The following is a 17,844-nucleotide window of genomic DNA, read 5'->3' as shown; positions in this document are numbered from 1 at the left end:
GAGAGAGAGAGAGAGAGAGAGAGAGAGAGAGAGAGAGAGAGAGAGAGAGACTAGGATTTAATCCCCATTGCTGAAAAATAAAGTTGAAAAACAGAAACTTCGAGACAAATTGCAAGACTCAGTAACCAATACCAAATTTTTAATACCAACATTTTAATGGAGAACTCAATGGATTTCTCAGAATTCATCTGTACAACAGAATCCTCTCACTCTAAGGCTTGTTTTTCACTCTTCAGAAAACAAGTCATGTGGTTCAATAAAGCTTTGCAAGGATGACCAGGCTGACATTCCGTTTTCTCTCACCAACAGCACATTCAAAAGTGCTGTGCTTGTTCAGATCTGCTAGCTCAGATTGATGAGTGAGAATTTCGCTGCTCTGTCATTAACAGTCTCTTGCTAGACAGGAAGTAACTTTTCAGAAATAGCCAGCAATTCAAGCTGTTGGAAAAAGAAAGTAAGACAGAACAGTAATAGTCACCTTTGCTCCCATTTGAATTTCCTGAGCCAAGAAGGCGAGAGTCTTTTCTGCGGCTCCAGAGCAATGGCTGCCTCCTTAATAGATCTGGAGCACTCAGACTACTGACCTGCTCTGACTCATCGTAGCTTCTATATGCTGATTATAAATACTGAACAACAGATGTTCAGGGCTCAAATTGCTGTCCACAATGTTGGAGTTTATGAACTGTTTTTAAATATGTTTTATTCTTATTAAAGAAGCAACTCACAGACACAAATGCAAATAGACTGCCTATATGAAACACCATGTCTGAAAGATTAGCTTAATTATGAGATTCTAAAATTGGAGATTATCTAGCTATCAGTTCTTCCTTCCATGAGTCATTCATGATCCCTAATGTCTGCCAGGTATCACAGCTTTTACACTGTGCTGAGTCTCAGGATATGCAACTCTCCAGGCTGACTCAGGTCTGTCGGGTCTGACCTGAACCCCAAAGATTCAGTCCTCACAGGATCAGCCTTCACTGCAGTATCATTTCTGTCCTGGTACACTTCCTGCCTTTGCAAACCTTGATTGGTAAAAATAATTATGGAGGTTTTGAAAGATGTCCACATATACTATGATACTCTTCGCTTCAAAAGATGGAATCTACTTTTCCTCCCCCTGAAAATAGACTGCCTTCTAATAAAATATGGTGGAAGTGAGAGTGGATAACTTCCAAGATAGAGTCTTAAGTATCTTGGAATTTCTGCTGTGGCAGAAGCCAGCTATCCTGTTGTGAGGACAACTAGACAGTTTTATATACCGATCCACATGGTGAGGAACTGAAGTCAACAAGAAATTGATACCTTCTGCAAATGATCATGTTAACATCCTTTTCTGAAGTAGATCCTACAGTTTCAGTCAAGTCCTCAGGTCACTTGTTGCCTGGCCTGCAACCTCATTAAATATCCTGAGCCATGTCTGACTTTGGAGGCAGCCTGCTTTGGACTATAGGGGAATGTTGTAGAAGGTAGTGATTCAAGTAGAGCTTCTAAATTCAATAAGCAACTCCTTTTCATACAAAAAGCACTGGCTTCTTTGGTGATATGGCTCCAGAGCATGATTTTTGTAAATAATCTTGAAAATTCAGCTCAGAGCCTAATTTCTTAGCTCTCTGAAATGTAGTACACCTTTATGACCCTGTAATAAGCCTCTTTGGATTTACCTTAGCTACAGTAAATTCTGTTCTCAGTAACAGGACCTAGATCAATACACTCAGTCTTAATGATTTATTCAAATATATATGCCTGAGTCAAAAGTAAGTCCTCAAGAAACACTGAAAAGACATGTTGAAACGTTGTAAAAATAATGGCAGATGTTTATTCACTCAATGGATGTTTACTGGGTTATCTATGTAATAGTCTGTCACTATTCTAGTGTGGGAGAAAGCAGCAGTTAAGAAGTAAACAAGGGCTGGGGATATAGCTCATTGGCATAAGTTCCTCCCTGGCAGGCACAGGGTCCTGAGTTAAAAACTGTACCAAAGGAAAAAAAAAAAAGCAAACAGAAAGTTACTGTTTTTCTAAGTCTTACATTCTAATGGAGAGAGAGAGACAAATAAATTCCTAAAAGAAAGGCAAATAAATCTCCAAGTAATATCATTTAAAATATTGGAAAGAGCTATAGGAAGATATGACAGCAAAGAAAATGAACCAGAGAGATGGGCAAAGTAAAAGGGAAGCTTCTCTAGTAAGCTGAGAGACAATTAATGCGACGAACCCAAATACAAGAAGATCTGCAGTACAGAATGACTTTAAAAGATGCAAGGTAGGAAGAAGTATGTCTTGTTTGACTAATAAGCAACCAAGAATGCTGTGAGTATAATGAATTAGGGGGACAGTGACATAAGGCAGAGGTGACAAGGTAGGCAGGAGTGGGGCACATAACCTTTGCAGAGCACGGTAAAGTGTATTTCCTTTTTTGACCTGGGAATCAAACTCAGGACCTCGCGCTTGTCAGGCAGGCATGTGCTGCTAGCTACATCTCTGACCTAAGACTCTTTCTTTTACTCAGGTACAGGTTTAGTATAGAGACACAAACATGAGCATAATCAGTAAATAAGTGGAATTTAATTCTGAGCCTGAATTAGATTACACAGGGAGAAAGCCCATCATGGGCCTCTGTACCAGGTACAGAGGAGATACAACAAAGGCTATAGCACTAGGATGCAGGAAAATCTGTAAAACATGCTTCACATGGAAATTAAAATCTCCCCAAAGAATGAAGAGCTGTAAAAGTATTCCTATTATTATTTTTATAACAATGTCTAAATAGAGCAAATCTCTAAATAGAGTTTGGCTTTTCAATAGAAAACTGAATGGCATTTCCTTGCAATGCTTTTGAATTCATTCCTAACCTTGAACCCTCCTGATTTTTTATTTACCCAAATGTGCCTGTGCTCTGAATCCAAGAAGCCCTATGGAAGATTACTCCCTGGACAGGAAGTGAAACTTTCCTCTCCCCTATTGCTCTCATAGTTTACTTGCTGTACATATCGAAGACTTTGTTGGTGCTACTTAGAAATTTATTTCAATAAACATTTACTGAGTTCCTGCCAAGGGTCAATTACCGTGTTAAAAAGTCTACTTGGAAGTGTGAGATAGACTGACTAGTTTCAGAAAATCCTCATTTGGAGATAGGCAAGGCTGGAAAGCAAGGCTTCACATGCCATGGCGAGTAAGAGTGATAATGAGACTCAACTCAGGCTATGGTGAGACTTTCCTGGTTTTTAATGTCAAATACTATTTTTTATAATTTCTTTCATGTATTTTATATTATATGTGTGTGGTGAAAGCTTTCTCACATTGTTTATACACATAAGGTGTATCACCACTCTGAGTTCTTTCATGTATTTGACAACAACCATGTGTGCTAATAGCTTTCCCTCAATGCTTACATATATAGTTTCTCTCCAGTGTGAGTTCTTCTATGTCCACAAAATAAACTAGAATTAGTGAAGACCCCCACACTGCTTACATAGATAGGGTTTCTCTCTAGTGTGCATTCTTTTATGTATATAAAAGGAACTTCGATAAGGAAATGCTTTCCCACATTGCTTACATATATAGGATTTTCTCTCCAGTGTGAGATATTTCACGTGTCTGATAATGACGTCATGTGCTGAAAGCTTTTCCACATGGCTTATATACATAAGGTTTCTGTCCAGTGTGAGTCCTTTTATGTCCACATAATGAACTACAATAAAGAAATGTTTCTCCACATTGCTTACACACATACGGTTTCTCTAATTTGTGATTAATTTCATGTCTACAAAATGAAGAGTTAGTGAAAGCTTTCTGACAGTGCTGACATACATGGGGTTTTTCTCCTCTGTGATCCCTTTCGTGTATTTCAACATTGTGCTAAAAATTAAAAGCTTTTCAGTCTTGACAATATGCGGAGAGATTCACTACACTGTGATTTTTTTCAGTGGGTTGAAAGCAATTGAAGGCTTTTGCACCTTGCTTACACACAAAGTGTTCTTCTCCAGTATGAATTCCTTCAGTGCCATCAGAGTAAGACTTCTCATGTTGCTAATATTCACAGCGTTTCTCTCTAGGGTTTGTTTTTCAGTCCTTCTGAAGGGACTAGAAATTACTGCATGTTTTCCCATGTTCATTAGAGTTGGAAATCTTGCCTTCAAATACCTCCTTCTCACCTGACTTATGTGCCATGGGAGCGCTGATGCGCACGTTGAATATTAAATGACTGATCAAGGGAATTCTACAAACAAGACTTTGGCTGGTTTTGTACCAAGTGGTTTCATGTTTATATGAGGATCTAGAGTCCAAACAAATGTTTCTCCATATTGAAATCATAATTTGCATTCACCACACTTTTCTATTTCTTCACTTCTTAAAATTCTCCTCCCATATTTCCATTCATCTTCAGTTTGCTGGTCATTCCAGCATTCTCCAGTGAAGGGATGAACACACTGACACAGGGCCCTCAGAATCCAATCAACTTCTGAGCTCGTGACACATTGTCACCATCGTGTGACTTGATTGTTGCTCACAGAGGTGTTGTGCTTCTCAGCAACATTCGGGATGTGACCTAGGCACCATGACACCAGAGGAGCCCCCAGATATTATTATTGTTAATAAAAATATCCAAACAAGAACAAAAAAGGCATATTTTAAAAAGGGACTAAGAGCAAGGCATTGGAGGAAACTCCTGGTGAGCTACATGCACAGATGTAAGGATGGAAACAGATAAAGAAAAATGTGGAGGGAATTGAGTCCAGTGAGCAGGAGCCACAGGACCCAGAAAGCTTGTGACACATGGTAAGATACTGGAGCTTTGTCTTACAGGAAAGATAAGGAAGACAGCTTCGGGGATCTTCAGGAGAGAATGGCACAATCAAGCTCCCACTAAGCTGTTAGCTCTAGTAGCTGTTAAGTCTAGTAGCTATCTAGCATGACAGTGCAAAAGGTGTGGTTAAGAAAAACTGTGAAAAGGAACAAGAATTCAAGACAGAGTTGATAAGAACCTAAACCAGGCACAGGGCAGAGAGAACAGAAAGAATTAGACAAATGAGAGGTGAAAAAAAAAACTAACAGGATTTGGTTAGCTCCATCTGCAAGCACTAATCTGACAATTGCTGTGCACCTCAAGGTTGGAGCATGGCTGTGGGGGCCACCAAGCCTGACACTAAGTTGGTATCTTAGTTACTTTCTGGTTGCTTAGACAAAATAGTCCTCAAGTTAAAAGAGGAGAGGTTTATCTTAGCTTTGTGATTATCTCTACATGTCCTGGACAAAGCCTCATATGCTGTTGGTGGGGCCTTTTGGATATGGTGAGATCACTAATGTGTAACACTGAGTTGTGGGTGTGTGATGACTAGGTTAGTCCACTGATTGGTCTAGCATGGTTCTGGGTTGGCTGAATGGATTTTCTGACCTGGATCGAATAAAAAGGAATGCAAGGAAGGAAGGATCGTTGGTTTCTTCCAGCTATGCCGTGAACTCGTTCTCCTCTGCCATGCCCCTCTGCCATACTGTCCTGCATTGAAACCAACTGACAACACACTGAGACTTCCACAAACTGTGAGCTAAAAATAAATCTTTCTTCTTCTAACTTGTGGGTGTCTCACATTTAGTCTCAGCAAGAAGTAACTATGACAGCCAAATTGCCCCCCAAGTCCTACAGCCTCAGTAATCTGACAGTCCCAGTCTCAGCAAAAAGGCATGTGTTCCCCATGGCTTCTTTAAGGCTGTAAATTATGTGGATAAAAACTTCACTAGTGCATAAGTCTCCATCTGATGCCTGAGCCAGTTTAGCTCTATCTGTGAGTTCTGACCTACATTTGGGCTTTTCTTTTTCTTTTTCTTTTTTTTTTTTTTTAATTTTGAGGCTTTTCTTTTTAGGAATATAAAATAGTGACAGAAAAAAATAGTATCAGAAATTATACAAGATTTCAGTAAACAAGGTAATAGGGATTTTCTATTTCTACAGCATACTGAGCTTTATTGTGGCAGGCCTGGCACCAGGCTCTAGAACAAAGCACTACACTAAATTCTATGCCTTGTGCTCTGCCGCATTCTGTATTCCACTCCCTGCCTTAGGGACTAGGGGAGGTGTGGTGGTGGCATTCAGATGTCTGACCTAACTCAGTCCTAACTTGGTCCCTGGGTATTGACCTGGCATTAAAAGTCACAGAGTGCTGCCTTGGTTTTGCCCTAATACTGGGTTTCAACTTAAAACCTGGACTTAATTCTGTCTCTTCCCCACCCCCACCTCCCAAGTAGTACCATACCTTTCTCTTCACTAGAGACTTAAGTGTTGTGGTAGGGGTGACACAGGCAACTCTCCTTCTTTTCCTTTTGCAACAGACTTCATTTTGCTGTGCTTAAAGTTAGCACTATGATCTTTTACCAGATTTACTCAGCTCTCATGAGGGTAGTTTAGTGTGAATAGCTGTTTAACCTGACATCTGTGGGAGAACCAGTCAGAAGATCTTCCCCAGCTGCCATCTTTTGGGGTCTCCGCACTTCCTTGATTAATGCTAAGTGACTGACAGCAGACTGGTCTAATGTCTCACCCTATTACCACAACCTCCTGTGGTAGATAGTTTAACCCATGATAGAAAAGAATTCCAGCATTTTTTAAGAATGGGAATAAATTTCAGTAAGAGGATGCTTCAGGCCTTCCCTTTAAATAACTGCGTCATAGCAACTGCTATTGTCATGATATGATCAGGACTCATACCTCTACCAGCCAGTTTTATAGGTTTTTTGAAAATTATGGTCAACAAGAAAGATCAAGGAAGATGCTCCATGGAACTCTGGTCATGTAAAAACAGCTCACAACCAGAATGGCTCCAGACGAGTCTATTCTGTGCAGAAGACCAGGAAGCTACCATCTTCTTGCCCCTAGTCCTATGTTAACATCTGATTTTTAAAGTGCAAGTAACATGAGGACAACTGTTATATAATAGTATTTGAATAAAAAAGGAATAAAGCTTTCATTTAACACTGGTTTTATATAGCTTACATTCATGGACATTGTGCTAAAGACTTTGCATTTTGTCCCTGATCCCTGTATCCTCTTAAGCCAAAATCAGTGATATGTCACTGCTGGTCAGATATTCTTGTTTTGAAAATCTGTAACATGTGTATTGTTGTATGTTACCCAGTTTCTGTCTTTGCTTTTGTTTTCTTGCTCTCATTTTTACTCTTCAAAATAAAAGAAAATTATTTTTTAAGAAAGTACAACCTTCACCCAAAGCCATATCTTCGTAAGAATTTTCCTGACGGCATTATCACAACTGTGATTGTAATGCTACTAACGTTCATATTTGTTTTCAGCATTTACCCTCGAGGCTTCTAGTTCAATGAGGACAAGTAATACCGTGTTTCTCTGTGCCGTAGTTATATCCCCAATATTTTATGGGATCTGGTACATCACCCACACTCAAAAGTAGTTTGCTGAGTGAATTACCGATCAGTGCTACACTATAGATGAAACTTTAGAAGATATAATAGGTACAAAGAAGCTTGCAACAACAACAACAAAAAGAAAATACTAAATATTTGCATATTTTGGTAATAAAAATGTAGCCTAGACTTATACTACCATATTATACTAAAAATTAAAGACTTCCGTAGATTGTAGCATAAACACTGTTATTTTATTAAATGTTGTGATATGGATGTTATTTGCATTGAATAAAATTCAGCTGATTTTCAAAAAAAAAAAAAATCAGTGATGTCACATTATGATCGAAGAGCAGTTGGCCTGAGCTAGTAATCAACAAACCCCAGTTAGAGAACTGACTGCGTCTCCCTCTTGTTGGACAACGTAGACATCATACAACTTCTGTGGATCTCCTTTTTATTCCTATAACTGAGATTGCCATATTGCCCTGTCCATTGTACAGAGACTTTTAAAAGATAAAGTGCTCTATAGATGTTAGGTATTATGCAAACATAGTCTAACAAGCCCATTTTCTTCCATCACAGTAGAATATTTTGAGAGGGGGAGACAGCATACAACGCAGGAGTGAAACTGGAGGGGAAAGAAAAACAAATGGCACTGGTTAAAATTTCGTGTGGGTATAGCCTCAAGTCACACAGAGAGTGATGCATTATGAGGCAATAACATTTCTGTGACTCTCTGAATACTCACCTGCAGCAAGAGTCCTACTGCATTCCACAAGGATTGATTGAAAAATCCTTTCTGGTCTGACAGCAGGATAGCAGTGGCTTTGTTTGTCAGAGTGAGTTGCCTCCTTACTAGGTAACAAGTCATTCACCCAAGACAAAGAAGCTGTCAGTCAGAGGGAAGCTTTTATGGAGACATCAACACCAGAGACATATGATGCAGCTTAGCATACTGCCATCCCACGATGGGTCTTTTCTAACTCGCTGCTATAACAAGTCGTTCTTTTACCTCATGTCACCCACCCTTTAGTGAATTCAATTTGAAGGTGATGATATCCAAGATTTAGAGGGCAGAAATAAAGAAATCTGTAAATGTCTCTAACTAATGTCCTTTTGGAAAGACTTTCTTGGATTTTCTTTAAAACCCCAAATTTTATTTAGATCGGTAATTGCTTCACTTTGAAGATCAGAGTATGAAAATGTTCACCATACACTTGCATTTGTCTCCCCGAAATCAGTGTATCTTATTCATTACTCATGCCTCAATCAAGTGCAGTGTCTAAGACATGCTAAGTACCCAATAAGCAATTTTGAGTTGCATTAAATTGTGGTGGTCCTGATTTTGAGGTCAAATTCCTTTACTTATGCAAACTAATATTATAGTCTTATGTATAATTTCTTACTATCTCCTGTCTTTTGATTTTAACATTTAATATTTACCTAATATATTTTTAAGCTTTTAAAAATTGAATAACATCTAAAACCACCCTTTCTAAGAGCAGGCCAAATAGCTCAGCAAACGAAAACGCCTGCTTAGACAGACATAGGGACCAGGGTTTGATCCCCATTGTGCCCTGCCAGGCATGCTGAGTGGTGATTGAGACTGGGCGTGGTGGTGCGTGCCTATAATCTCAGCTCTTGGGAGGCTGAAAACAGGAGGATCACTATGAGTCCAGTCTGTGTAGTAAGATCTTGTAGTCCCTGTACTAAAATACATTTTAAAAAATAAATAAAATCACCCTTTTTACTGTATAGACATATGAGTTTCATTAAATGCCTACAGTGGTGTAACTACCAATCAGTTAAGGTAAACAATGGGAATATCAGTTCAAAACACTCTTCTGTGCTTTTTTATTGTCACTGAATTGTGTCTATTAACCTGATTTGTGTGTGAGTTTAAGTTTTCACTGTATCTCAGGAAGTATTATTAAGTGGAATTGTTGAATCATGTGGAGAACATATACTTAACATATTAACTTTGTCTCTCTGTATGAAAAAGAAAATGTCTGCCAAGCTTTTCCAGGGCAACTATTTCATTTTCTCTCCCGGCCAGCCATATAATAGAGTTCCAGTTTCTCCAGACTCTAACTATTATTTGATATTGTCAGCTGTTGTTTTCCTGCAGTCATTCTAGTGGGCAGGTAGTGATCCAGCAAATTTCTATATGTGAATTGTTCAGCAGATGGTGAGAGAAAAAGAGAAAACACCCAGATTCATTTATTATATTGAATTTTATAACAATAACCAACAATACTGTACAGAGGGTGCCTGTTGGTATGAGCATTAAACAAAATGTCACTGTCAATTCACTTTCCTGGAGGAAGAAACTTGAACATGGAGTTTCTAACCCAAAATCACATGAAGCATTGAAAAATACAATATGCCTTTTAAAAAAATACACCATTCCTAATGTAGTAAAAGAAAATATTTAATAAATAAATATTGAACTTCTTTTTTAAAACTTCATTTTCTTCAGTTTCTAAAATGGGTACATTATTTTTAAAAAGGAGTCATTTTAAAATACAAGATAAAGTCAAAACTAGAACTAAAAATGAAAGTGAAAAACTAGAAAAATTAAAGAATACTATGAAGAAATGAGAAACAAAAGAGAACTAGAAAGAAAATATTAGCAAAATATGTAAATTACTAAAGATTTTTATTTGGAATAAAGTACTCCTACAATTGACTATTAAAGTACTCCCAAATGACTAGATGATTTGCACAGAAACTTCACTGAAGGGTTCACATGAATGCCAAAATAAGCACAGGAGATTTTTTTTTTTCAGTACCAGGGATTGAACTCAGGACCCTGCACTTGCCAGCAGGTGCTTATTCTACTGAGCTATCTCCCCAGCCCAAACACAGAAAAAGATAATTGATATAGTCATTAGGAAAATGCACAAAACTAAATTGTCAAAATTAAGAAAACCAGAAATTTCAAAGGTTGCAAAGATATGGGACAAATGCAACTTCTACAGATTGATAATTGCAATGTGAAATGGTCACACCACTCTCAAGCAGCCTGACGGTTTCTTATACTTTAAGCATATACTTACCATATAACTCAGTACTTCAAAACAGATACACTTACCCAATCTAATAAAGACTTGTGGGTGAAGAGCAGCTCCACTCTCTATGTAATCTATGGAACTAGAACCAAACCAAGCTTCCTTCATATTGATAGATAAGCATGTTGTACAATATTCATATGGAAAACCACTCAGTAGTAAAAAAACACAAGCCTGATACCTACAGCAACCTGAGGCCCCTGCAAAACATTACAATAAGCAAAATTATATTTTTTATTTTTTAAGTGTATCAGTTATTTGATTAGGTTCTTAGTAAGAAATTTAGAACACTAATTTGTGAGGATAAATTCCATTTGTCAGAGCAAAAACAGACAGCAATTGGCACCAGAGCTGAGGAACACCTTTGATTTTTGCCAAAATCTGTGAGTCCACCGCTTTCTGATCCACCTTGCACAGCTCTTAAATCTGGTATCTCTCTTTCTCTGTGTCAAAGATCTCACCCTCCTGGTGCCTGGATTTCTGCAGCTTCTTCTTCTCAAAGTAAGCATCAGTGAAGCATTTGGGGATTTTTACATTGCTGGTATCAATTTTTGTAGAGGCAGCAATGACAAATTTCTGGTGTGTTCTTCATAGAGGAACATGATTAAGGCTAAGAGGCCCAGTCACAAGTAGCAAGCCACTGGCCAACTGCTTCAGAAAGACCACTCTCTTGCCTCTGTGACACCTGGTGAGGATCATCAAGATGGTGCTGGGAGTGATGCTAGCTCGAAGTTTCCTCACATGCTGACTGAAGGGTTTCTTACTGTGGCCCAAGAGCTTTCAGGGCACATCTTCAGTAGGGTAGTACCTAGGCATTTTTTGAAGCTTAACCACCCGGGTACCTCCATTCTTGTCCTCACCGATGAGCTTTGTAATTGTAGCAAGAACTTTCTCCTTTTTCTTCTCAACCTTTGATTTAGCAGCTGTGTACTTTCTCTTGTACAAAGCCTTTCTGGAACACATAGCAGATCGGGTGTATCTACCAATTCCTTTAACCAGGACAGGATTTCAGCTGCAATGGGGCTGCCCCTCCTTGGATTTTTTTTGCCTTCATCTTACCCTTTTTACCAGTACTATTGGCAGAAGCTTTCTTGGCTTTGAGTTTCTTCTCTTTAGTGTCTGGCTTCTCAGTTTTTTCACCTGTCATCTTGCAAGATGGGGAAGAGAACTAACTGCAAAATTTTTTAAAAAGGGAAAACTGTAGTGACTGAAAATTGAGCATTGGTTCCCAGAGTTCAGGAATCAGGAAGGGATTGACCAAAATCAGTCAGAAGAGAACTCTTTAATGCGATGGAACTGTTCTCTATCTTAATAGCTGCAGTAGTTACGTGACTGCATACATTTATGACAGTTTATAAAGTCATATTTTAAATTACAAAGAGTATTATATATAAATTATACCTCAATAAGGCTAATATTTTTAAAAGTAAAATACAAGCATCAACGTCAATGTGAAAATGGAAATGTTACATTGTTGGTGGTAAGGAGTATAAGTTGAAATAGTAAGGTTTTGGACAGAAACTTGGCAAAATCTAGTGAAACTGGCAATGTTGGTAGCTCATGGGTCAGCAGTAATAGTACTTTGTGTTCTCTCCAAGCCATCCTAGATCTGTATATGGTGAGATTTGTTTTAAGAATGTATGACCTATAAGCATCCACATAGATCTCAAAAATACAATTTGTTAAACAGAGAGATTAAAAACCAGTGCATACAACACGAAGTTTGTAAAGTTTGAGAATTATAGAACATAATTAATATTATCCTGGAAACTTGTCAGTGTAATATACACTGTATATTACACTTACAAGTATAGGTAATATAACCTACAACTTTAGGATGCAGACTACTCCTTATGAGGAAGGAAAATAAAGTTAAAGATGTATATAAATATATTTCATTATACATATTACTCCTAAAAGTATTTTAAAACTTTATGACACTATTCTATAAATTGCTATTTATAATACATTATTATTAGAGGGTGTTTGTATCTGTCTTTTATCCTTACATGTACCTTAGATATACTTCTTTTTAAAATAAATAATAATTTTTAAACTACTTTTAGCCAAAGAGCATAATGAAGTTTATAATCAAGAAGAGATTCTATATTGAAAAGTAGAGTTATAGTTGAGCAATTTGAAAATTACATTTTAAAATCTTTAAATAAATCAAGAAGATAGCATCCATAAAACAGACAAGGAGCTTATAAAACAAAAACAAGAGAAACCATAACTTAGAATTTTGGGGGGTTTCCTTGAATACATTTTTGAGTTTTATTGAAATCTTACATGAACAAGAAATTGGAAATACAATCACATGAAATAATAAATTGTCACGGCTTTGATGTTTAGCCAAACAAATTTGTAGGGCAGATTTCAAAAAGGTTGTGAAGTTATAACAATTTAAAAACACAGTTAACCTACTTCTAGGAATGCAAAACATACAGTCATAGGTTATTTTCAATACAAGAAAACTTAAATTTGTTTACTTTAATTTCTTAAAACTACTAAGACAAAGCACTAGCTTATATTTTTATTGACAGCATACTTCATACTCCTATATAATCTATCCCAACCCCCCCCAAAAAACTGTCCAAACCAAAGGTTCTGCAAAACTACGATTTAACAACTTGTTCTGAAACTAAAATGGAGCTTGAAATGATAAAAGCATTGTAACCCCCAAAATAAGAGAACTCTGCAAGCCCAATAATGTTCAAGAGCATTTATGAAAAGAAAAATAAAAAGACTTAAGTATATACACAATAGTGATTCTTCAGCCCCATACAAATGGCAGCGAAGTGCTACTTAAAGATGAAACAGTTAAGTCAATTTTTTTTTTGAAGAATGTAGATACAGAGCCAATCGTATCTTGACAGAATCATTTTCAAGCCCTCACTTTTCTATTTTCACTGTTGCCCATAAGTATCCTGATAAAATTCCTGGTTGTCATTATTGTAACCATAGTTACCAGAATAGTCACCACCTTGCTGAAGCAGCTGCTGAGTGATGGGTTGTGAACCCCAGTTCTGTTGGTTATTGGTCTGACAACACTTGGAATAAGGTTGGCTGTACCAATCTGCCTTTCTCTTGCTTCCTACATTGTCCCCATGATTGCCCTGAGCTCCACGGGAACCATGGCCTCTCTGCTGTTGTGCAGGACCACCTCTGCCACTCCTAGAGCCTGTTGACAATCCCAAAGGCGGCCCTCTCTGTGAATAGCCAGCTCTACCTCTTGGCAGTGGTGCTCCCTGCACCCTTGGTGGTGGTAGAGCACCTCACTCTCCCCTTCCTCCTCCTCTTCCTCTTACTGCATAGCCATCATCATAGCTATAGTAGGGATCTTCTTAGCCTCCACAACAGTCATGATAATCATAACCATAGTAATCATCATAGTAATTTTCATAGCCATAGTAATCTGGAGGGTAGACATATCCACCTTTACCTCCACCATGACCTTGACCTCTAATTGGAGGTGGCATTCGAGGAGGAGGGTGATAGTAGTAATCTTCATGCATAATACTTCTGGAGGCCTGACCAGCTGCTTATTGCTCTTTCTTTTTCTTGTCTGGGGGTTTAGGTAAGACTTTCAATTTTTCCCCTTCTCCTTCTTTTCCATCCATTTCATTCATTGCTCCTTTGTCTTCAAAATGAACAAATGCATAATCTTTCAACTTCTTTGCTCTTTCTGGTTTTCCAAATTCAGAAAATTACTTATCCAATATTTCTTCTGTCACTGTAGTGGCCAAGTTTCTCACAAATAAAACTTTCACCTTAGCCATGACGTCTGGATCTGGTTCTTCCACAGGGTCAGCCCATTCATCTGTAACTACATTTCCCCATACTTGTACTTCTTCACTCATCAGCTGACATCTGGCTTGTGCTGCTGACTTGTGATCCTCATATTCAAGGAAGCAGAACCCCTGATTCTTCTTTTGGTCATCGGGTTGATGACACAGAATAACGTCCACCAAACCCTCTGTTAAACCTGTGACTTTACTGAATTCTTTAGAATGTTTTCCTTAGTCTTATTCTATAGGATGGATCCAACGAAAAGTCTGTTGTTTGCAACAGAAATACACACTCCAAGGTGTTTCCCAGAGTGAATTTTATAATTGTCACACAGTTTAACAGCTTCCTGTGCAGCTTCCTTTCCACTGAAGGTGACAAATACATACCCTCAGTTCTGACCAGACAGTGGATCCATCATAAGGCATAGATCCCAAATGGGGCCAGCTTTTTCAAAAAGGGGAACCCACTCATTCTCATATAGATCCCTTGGCATTTTACCTACAAAGACTTCTGTTCCAATTCCACACCAGAGTACATGCTGTCTGGTGGAGGACCACCACACTTCTTTGTCCTGTTGTTACATCTGGAGTGTAACCAGTCCTTTCATGTAAGACCTTGATCTTTGCTTCATCAGGTCCCTCTGTGGACTCTTGCACTTTGTTGCCCTGTTTCTCTCTTTGCCTGTAGGGCTTCATAACTCCACATAAAAATGAGCTTTTGTTCTGAACATGAGAAAGGTCGTTTTCCTTGACCTGCTGCAGCACAGACGGAGCTCCTTCTTCATTAAACTCCTGAGATCATCAATTGCTACTTCATCAAGATCGACATAAGCTACCAATACTGTCCGAAATATTTCATCGTCTTTCCACCACCTTCTGTGGGAGACCTGCCTCTATCAGTATCTTGTAGTGTTCTGTGTGAGTTACACTGGAAGCATCCACTGGTTCTTCCTCTTCTTTTAACTGTACCACATTACCATTCACCTGATTAGCCATTTTATCATGCTGCAGGGAAAAGCTGGAGCCAGTGGCCCGGCCTGTGAGAATCAGCACAAGGCACTTTGAAAACGACTAGAAATGTTGTGCCTAGAGTTTCTTAACTGCAGTGGGGAATATGGTCACTAGAATACCAAAGCTAATTCTCAGTAGGTGACTTGTTCAAAATTATTCAATGAAGAAATTATAAGCAAAAGTTAAGTACATCTCAGTTAACATAGTAGAGAAATATAAAGAGATGAAATTATGAAAAATAACTATCACACATATTTGATTTATTTAGCTATTTCAAGGTATTTGTAATAGAACTTTCAAGAGAAAGAAAAGGGGCTGGTGATTTAGTTCAGCAGTAGAACACTTGCCTAGCAAGCTGGAAGCCCTAGGTTCAGTCCTTGGCACCAAAAACAAAAAACAAACCTTAACTAAGAGAAGTAAAGGTTAAGAATTTTCTAGAATTAGAGAAAAATTTAAGTCTTCAGATATTTACATAATATAACAAACAAATGGATCCAATTTATGCAGAATTCAAGCACCTAGAGTATTTAAATGACAAAGGAATGCCCTTCTCTGACATAACTAATCAAAAAAGCAGGATAGAAATGAACAACCCTTTTGTATCTGTATACTCAAAACAAAATAGATATACAGCTCCACTCTTTTAATTCAATGAATAAAGAGGTTTGTTCTAATAGTGTTTGAGACAGGATATCATGTCTGCATCTTGTATAATGAATAATCACTAAGACAACAATATGCAATGTATTAATTACTGAAAATGTGCCAATAATCGGTTGTGAAACTGTCTCATTGATATTTGTTTCTCAATAAAATTATTTTAAAAATTAATTTACTTTCATATGTCCTATAATAAAATTTATAAACATAAATTACAAAAAATGAACTAAAGAAGGAAAGGAAAGATTACCATGGAGTCACTGCCCAAAAGACTGTCATGGAGATTTGGTGAGCCCTACCTACCCCTCTCACCCTCACTGGTGTTCAGCTGACCTATGACCATCTCTCCCACCATCACTGTTACCATAGCTCTACTGAGCTGTGGCTGCCTTTCCCACTGGAAACAGGAGTCTTGGGGAGCTCTATCTTGCACCCACCCACCACCGAGAGAGTCTTGCAGAACTTCAGCCCGCCCTCATCATCATGGGTCCTCCCTGAACTGTAGCTTCCCCCCTCCTTACTGAGGGCAAGCTACACTGAACTCCCCACACTGAGAGCTTTAGTGAGCCTACTCTGCCCTCCCACTCTCCTGAGAGCCTTGCTCACCCACACCCTGCACCCTACCATTGCTACAGAATCAAGGAGAATATTGGGAGCTTCAAAAAGGACAAAAGGAAGGAACAAAGGCCAACTCAGACCTCCAGTCCACCCAAAACAAGCTCAGGAGACAAGATCACAAAAGAACTTGAAAGTTACACACCTGAAATTTCTGAAATAATAGCAACTGAAGTAAAGAAACAACTCCATCAGGCTACGGAGGAAATCAGATCAGAAATAATCTCTCAGGTAAAAGGAAATGACAACAATTATGAAATAATTGCTCAATACTTCTGAGGAAGACATAGATTAAAAAAATAGGAGTATGAAAATGATGGAAACAGTAAGTGAACAATACAAGAAAGAACCAGAATATGTGAAACAGAGTCAAACAGATATGCAGGACATTAAGAATTCCGATGAAAGCTGGCAAAACTGCTGGAATGAAGATGAAGATGGAATATCAGATCTTGAAGATAGCATGGCAGCTAGTGAACACAAAAGGAATGATCTCTTAAAAATAGCAAGGAACCAGGAAATAACAAACAGCTGCAAGATGAGGCAAAGAAAAATAATGTAAGACTAATAGGTATCAACAAAACAGCAGAAGTCAACATAAATGAGAAAATTAGAAAAAATTATAGCTGACTATCCCTCAGACAAAGCACTCCTATCTATAACATATAAAGAATTCTTAAAATTTAGGCCTCCAAAACTCAAAGACCCAATCCAAAAATGGACATTCCATATGAATACACACTTGACAAATGAAGAAATATGATGGGTACATAAACATATGAAAAGATGTTAAACATCATTGGTCATTCAAGTGATATAAATTAAAGAGTACTATAAAGAATGACAAGTAGGTGACAAGAGCATAGAATTTGTGCTGCCAAAAGTGTGAAAATGATGGAAACAGTGAATGAACAATACAGGAAAGAACCAGAATACGTGAAACAGAGTCAAACAGATATGCAGGACCTTAAGAATTCCGATGAAAGCTGGCAAAACTACTGGAATGACATTTCCTTTTTATGATGAAAGATAACTTCTCATCAGCAACAAGTGATGCAGGACAATAGGAAACATCTTCATACTGTGGAGAGAAACATCTAGAATTCTCTACTCTATTTAATTAGAAGAGGTGGAATAATGATAGTTCCTGGTACCTAAGAGAGAATTGTTACCCAGAAATCTCTGAAAGATTTACCATTAAGGAAGATATTTTTTTAAAAAATAGAAAATATCCTGAAGGTATGGATGTAATAAAAGAAAAAGTAATCAAAAAATAAGTTGGAGGGGCTGGTGAGATGGCTCAGTGGTCTAAAGCACCTACT

General features: G+C 38.0%; 1 protein-coding gene and 1 pseudogene across 2 annotated transcripts in view; both read right to left on the bottom strand.

Moving 5' to 3' along the window:
• Positions 1 to 17,844, bottom strand: part of LOC101575222 (IQCJ-SCHIP1 readthrough transcript protein) — an 890,224-nt gene that overhangs the window by 735,697 nt on the left and 136,683 nt on the right. The gene's annotated exons all lie outside the window — the stretch shown is intronic.
• Positions 13,038 to 15,232, bottom strand: LOC101576679 (annotated as a pseudogene). Its single transcript, XR_192718.2, has one exon. The product of XR_192718.2 is annotated as a heterogeneous nuclear ribonucleoprotein R pseudogene (transcript).

The sequence above is a fragment of the Octodon degus genome, unplaced genomic scaffold (genome assembly GCF_000260255.1).
Source record: "Octodon degus isolate 3935 unplaced genomic scaffold, OctDeg1.0 scaffold00115, whole genome shotgun sequence".
NCBI lineage: Eukaryota > Metazoa > Chordata > Mammalia > Rodentia > Octodontidae > Octodon > Octodon degus.
The sequence above is the reverse complement of the archived record's forward strand: the minus strand, read 5'-3'. Positions and strand labels throughout refer to the sequence as shown.